The 6,635-nt window shown below is 40.3% G+C and overlaps 1 pseudogene; it reads right to left on the reverse strand.

The window, feature by feature from the left end:
- Positions 1–2,934: 2,934 nt before the first annotated feature.
- Positions 2,935–5,106, reverse strand: LOC112407756 (nucleolin-like; annotated as a pseudogene).
- Between the last annotated feature and the right edge of the window lie 1,529 nt (positions 5,107–6,635).

Below are 6,635 nucleotides of genomic sequence, written 5' to 3' on the forward strand. Positions count from 1 at the left end.
TGAGTGTCATACTGCCTTCAATTTTTTGTCTTGAGCAACAAAAATGAAGAGAAAAATAGAGAATAATAATCTCCTAAAAACAAAATTATTTGACCCCTATAATATACTTTACGTATCAAAGTTTGATTTTCCAGAAAATTTTGAATGATGTTTATTCTTTGTCCCCTCAATATTAATCGACATTTGAAAGGGATTAATCTATTGTCTAGGAGCTCTTTTTAACACACATTTTGTTCCAGACTTTATTTTCAATAGACTATTTAAACTATTTGATGATTGGATCTGTTTTGCTTCGGCCACATTTTAAGGAAGTTTTTCACATTAAAAGCTTGTGATTATCCACCTACAAATGAAAATACATAGTACCAATCTTGCCAATTCTAGTTTAATAACCAACAACTATACACTGAGTATTTACATCTATCCATGTACAGACAGCCTGACTTAGAGACAGTAACATTTCCCACAGTTACTTCAAATCTTTCTTCTCCCTCCTCATTCTTAAGCACTATCCTGTCGTTGGTTATATCTTCCTTGCACATGTTTTAATCCTTCTTATACATTACATTTTGCTTTTACTAATAATATGATAAGTACTGTAAGACAGGATAACCAGCTGTGACAGATATTAGATGAATGATACCCACAGTATCATTTAGTTCAGTACCATTGAACCAAAAATTTCCAAAGTGCTCTGGAATTTGTAAGTTCAGAAATGACGTGTTGGGCCTTTAGTGGACTATAAGTTTGAGATGGCTAAGGAGGCTGAGGGATGGCATTCCAGGTTGAGGGAAAATGGGAGCAGAGGCACAGCTGTAGAAATATACAAGATGCATCTACTTCCTCGTTTATTTCCTTCCTCCTAGAAACGTAATTCATTTGCACTGAATTCAGCTCTTACTCTGCACCTGCACTGCTCTGGGCACCACGGAAGGAACATGTCTTATACTGCAGTCTTCCAAATGTAGTTGCATTAAGCCTATGCATTAATGTAAGTTGAGCTGAAATATTTACATCATTTAACAGCACTGCTCACTCCAATCCTGAGCTAGGGTTTAGCTTCCCATATGATTCTTTTATATTTCTTAGAGCAGTTTTGTCCCTTTCTCAATAAAAGTTTCTCATATTTCTTAGAAAGGTGATTCTGGGAAGATTTATCATTTTTAATTTTTATTATGAATGGAACTTCTTTTTCATTACTGTATTTTCTAACTACATAATATCTGTGTAATGGAGCTCTCTAGATATTTGAATATGCACCTTGTATTCAGGCACTTTGCCAAGTCTTACAAATTATGAAGTTCTTTCAGCTAATTATTTTGACATTTCTAGGTAACAGTCCTCTTTTGTGGTAGTTACACCATTTATTTTTATTTCATGTCTTATTGTGTAGGTCAGAACTTTCAGACTATAACAATGAGTAGTGATCATCACCAGCCTGGTTGTACTCCACCTGAAAGAGAAGCCACAAGAGTTTCAGTATTACGTTGGCTCTTGATTAGAAATAGATTATCATGTTAAAGAAGAATTCTACTATTACTTAGATTTGTGCCCAGACATCACCATCATGTAAGACAAGGTGTCCCTTAACTTCAAAATGCAGTCCCCTAAGTACATGCTCCCCTGAAAGAAAAGTGGCCTTTCTACCTCCCCTTAAGAGGCCTTCCCATTTCCTGACCAACGTGAACATTTACAATCTTTTCAGAGGAAACTCAAATCTCTATTTCCATCAAGAGGTCTTCTACAGTCCCACATTCTCAGGCTCTGGGATCTCCTATGCTGAATCACACCAGATGAGATATCCTGTCCAAGCAGGGCTCTACCAAGCCAATCCAGGACCCTTCCCACAGTCTCTCCTTCGGATGAGGTAAAGAACTCATATTCCCTGCTTGAGTGCCAAGGATTCACACACATCTCCCAGAAATAACCAATCATTTTTAGGGTGAGTCCAGTTTAAATACATAGTTTAAAAGAAAATGGTCTCTAAATCTGAAAATACACCCACTTTGCAATACTAAAAATGACACTTCAGGGTTCATCTCTGCTTTCAGAGTGATGGTAATTTCAAAGGTTTTGTTCAAGAACAGTGGGGGAATATATGCTATTTATTCATGTCTACAACATGCCCTATAGCTCCCCATCCCATCCCCCATATAAATATCCTTCTTCCCTTGGCAAATAACATCTTCTAACATACCACATAATTTACTTATTTATTATAGCATTGTCTCTCTCTCCCCCATTGAGAATGTGATCTCCACTGGGACAGGGGTCTTGCCTTTCTTATTCACTAATGCATCCCAAAGATCCAGAACAGTTCTTGACGTATAATAGTCATTCAATATATATTTTTTAAATCAATGAGTGAGAAATCAGATGGTGGTATTTTTGCTAAAACAACAGAAAACCTACTATTAATGGAAATTAATGTTTTCATCTTTAGAAACAAAAAATCAATAGAAACTTTCAAATTATTCTCTCCAACTTTATTTTATTTTATTTTTTAACAAGTCTGTCACCAGAGTTTAGGACTTTTAATTTGTCCCAAAGTTGCTAAAGCAAAAATCATGATAAAACATTCTGCTTTCCTTTGCAACCCCCCAATGCAAAAAAACAAAAACAAAAAACCAAAACCGAAAAACTCCGTAGGAATAAAATGGTTTTGTACATGGGAGGAAACAATATAAATTCAAAACTTACAGATAAGGGTTAGCTCTGTCACTCATCTCTTTAAAAAGTTTATAGGAATATCCAGTCAACACCATCAGGGTTACCTCCCTTGAAATGTTATCTATATGGATTTCCAAGTAGACCACAGGGCTGTATACTGTCTTGGAATGTCCTCAGAAGGCTCCGTCATTGAGCAGGTAACAGAGGAAAAACCTCAGAGTCCTTTCTTTCAAATGGAAGAGGGAAAGACAGGGGTAGAAGAAACTATTCAAACTTCGTCTTCTTTCCTTGTGGCTTGTGGTCTCCTCCTCCTCTGCCTCCTCGGAAGCCTCCTCACCCTCCAAAGCCTCACCGGCCTCTGCCACCAAATCCACCTCGGCCACCGAAGCCACCTTCACACTTAGGCGTGGCCCAGTCCAAAGTAACTATGTTTCCATCAATTTCACCATCTTCCATGGCCTCCTTGGCAGCTTTGGCATCTTCCTCACTGTTGAAGTCTACAAAACCAAACCCCTTGGAGGATCCAGTCTCCCGGTCAGTGACTACCCTTGCACGAATAGAGCCATCAAACGACTCCTTTAATGTCTCTTCTGTAGTATCCTCAGATAGACCTTTGACAAACAGAGTTTTGGATGGCTGGCTTCTTGCATTAGGTGATCCCCTGGGTCCTTGCAACTCCAGCCTGATGGCTCTGCCCTCAATTTCCCTTTTATTACATGAATTTAAAGCTTCTTTAGCATCTTCAAATGAAGCACATTCTATAAATGCATACCCTTTAGATTTGCCATTTTGGTTCTGGGGCACTTTGATAAATGTTGCCTTCTCAAATACTTCCTGAAGAGTTTCTTCCGTTGCACTACAGGAGAGGTTGCTTAAAACCAGGGTTTTTGAGTCATCGCTCCAAGTGCTATTCTTTCCACCTCTATAGTCTTGACTTTGACCTTTCTCTTTGGTATAGTACAGGGAAATGGATCACCCATCTATCTCTGTTCCCTGCTTTTCTTCCAAGGTTTTCTCTGCATCAGCTTCTGTCTTAAAGTAAGCAATCCCTTTATTCTTTCCATCCCTGCTGACTAATCTGATATCCACAGCATCTTCAAACACTTCTTTTAATTCTTCCTAAGTAACTTTATAAGACAGATTTTTAGCCAAAAGTGTTCTCGCATCTCAATCTTTCTTACTGTCTTTTTCCTTTGGTTTTTCTAGTTTAATTTCATTGCCAAAGACTTTTAAACCAGTGAGTTCCAAGGCTTTTTCCAGGTCTTCAGCAGATTCAAAATCCACATAGCCAAACTTCCTAGACACACCAATTCTGACATCAACAACTGCAAGACCATTTTTAGGAAAAATGTCACTGATACCCATTTTCAATTCAGGAGTAGATTTATTGAAGTTCAGGTTTCCAACAAAGAGAGTGAAAGATGTAGTTGGTTCTCTGGCTTCCACTTTCTGTTTCTTGGCTTCAGGAGCTGCTTCTTGTTTGGCCATTTCCTTCTTTCGTTTTCCAGGTACTTCTTTGACAAGTTCTTTCTCCTCTTCCTCCTCCTCTTCCTCTTCCTCCTCCTCGACTTCATCCTCATTGTCATCCTCTTCATCTTCATCTTCATCTTCAGCAGTGCTCTTTGCCTTCACAAGAGCAGCTTTTGCCGGAGCTTTCTTTCCTTTGGCTGATGCAGTCTCCATAGCTTCTTCTTCAGAGTGATCTTCGTCATCCTCATCATCGTCTTCATCATCTTCATCCTCGTCATCCTCATCTTCATCCTCGTCATCATCTTCATCATCATTGTCTTCATCCTCATCTTCATCCTCATCATCCTCATCTTCATCCTCATCATCATCTTCATCCTCATCATCCTCATCATCGTCTTCATCATCATCTCCATCCTCATCTTCATCCTCGTCATCCTCATCATCTGAGGCAGGAGCAGCAGCGGCTTTCATCACTGCTGGCTCGAATTCATCCTCATCCTCCTCTTCACTGTCGTCTTCATCTTCCTCATCACTGTCTTCCTTCTTGACATTCTTGCCATTCTTTGCTCCCTTGGCTGGAGTGGCTGTTCCCTTCTTACCAGGGGTTGCTACCAATGCTTTGCCTGGTGTGGCTCCCTTTTTGCCAGGTGCTGCTACTGCTTTGGCAGGTGTAACTGTCTTCCTGGCTGGTGTAGCGGCTGCCTTTTTGCCAGGGGTGACAACTGCTTTCTTTGCCGGTGTGCCAACTGTAACCTTTTTTGTTGGGGAAACCATCATCTTCTTTGCTGGAGTTGCGGTAGCCTTTCTGCCTTTTTTCTGAGGGATAACAACCTCTTCTCCACCTATACCATCCTCTTCATCTTCTGACATTTCCTCATCTTCACTATCTTCTTCTACCTCCTTTGGGGGAGGAGCCATTTTCTTGGGGTCACCTTGATTTTTACCAGCCTTTGCAAGTTTTACCATGGTGGCGGCTTATGACGGCAGAGTGTGTGGCGAGCGAGTGGCGCAGATGAGCCCAGAGGAAGCGAAGCAACATCGATGGTGGCCGCCGATCGCAGAGCTCGTATGCTTGGCTGCCAGCTAGAGCTCGAGACTCTCTCCAACTTTAGAAGGCAAAATTTCATGTCTTCAGGCACTTGTTGTACCAATTTTTTAAAAATATTGTCACTTTTGACCAGGAATACACAATAGAGAAAGTAGTGATTGGAAACAAAAAGAATCTAAATAAAAAGACAGAGATATCAACACTCACCACCACATGAGGATGAGGTGCCCCTGGAGGCAGAAACCATTCCTCACTGGCCCAGAAAGATGCCAGAAATGGAATGCATGCTTCATAAATGTTTACTGAATACATGAGTGAGCAAATGAATGAATAAATGAATACACAAAGAAATAGCATTCTAATGATGTAAAAAAAAGTCATGTGTGAGAATGTTCCTGGAAATCCTGAAGAGTCAATGCCTTCCCACGGAGAAGTAAACCTTTTCAAGGTGGCTTAGGACTGGAGGTCAGGAGAGGACTTTGGATAATGAAATCGTTCTAGAAAATTCAAATTACCCTGGAGATGTACTAATCATACTCCAAGCCTGAATCTTAATGATACCTAAGAGAAGAAAGAAGTAAAACCGAACCCAGGGGTTTGTTCACCGCCATCTAGTATATCGGCCATTCGTACATTGCCAACTTTTCTTTCTCCATCTCCCAACTAAGCAATCCTGAATTTGAGTGTGGGGTGTGTGTCAAGGAAAACAACAAATCTTAAAAGTCTGCCAGATGCACCCCTTTACATTCTTCCAGGCAAAGAATCCCATTTCTTTTGTTCAGTGGCCATCACTGCCCCACTTACATTAGAGTGCCAGATGAAGGCTATTCTGTGACTGTGATTCAGAATTCCTGGCATTTACTACCCAGTTAATTGTAGCTTCCAATTAGTCTCTCCTGATAAGGAGAGGCAATGTTTGCTCACCGATGTGATCTTGTGCTACACACAGATTGGTGTGCAGAAACAGATGACTGCTTTGTGCTCCTGCAGCATCTTACTAAACTAAACCTGAAATTCAGATGGGAGTTTTTAGCCCTGGTTTGCTTAGTATTGCTTTAGCCTTAATTTTGCAATTTACCACAAATCAGTGCTCACAGGGAAGGAGTGAGTCTTCCTTGGTGTGCCTTCTCTGCTTAATTTTTCTGGGCCTTCCCTAACAGCTTTGGTATTTCACAGGAAGGCACATTTTATTAAATGGAGCCTTTGTGTCCTACATACATATATATGGATTCCACAACAATTTTACAGCTCTTTCAAAACCCAGTTTCAAGGACGTTTAAGCAGGGAATATGAGTTTCATGAGGTTTCCTAAAAATGGACCCAGCAATCAGTGTCTGAATAAGCCCTCCAGGTGATTCTGATGCAAGGTCAAATTTTAAGTCCTTTAAAGATTCAAAGGTCATTGAGGAATATTGCCAAAGACCAGTGGTTCCCAAACTTCAATGCA

This window comes from Neophocaena asiaeorientalis, unplaced genomic scaffold, assembly GCF_003031525.2.
Source record: "Neophocaena asiaeorientalis asiaeorientalis breed wild unplaced genomic scaffold, Neophocaena_asiaeorientalis_V1.1 scaffold149, whole genome shotgun sequence".
Lineage (NCBI taxonomy): Eukaryota > Metazoa > Chordata > Mammalia > Artiodactyla > Phocoenidae > Neophocaena > Neophocaena asiaeorientalis.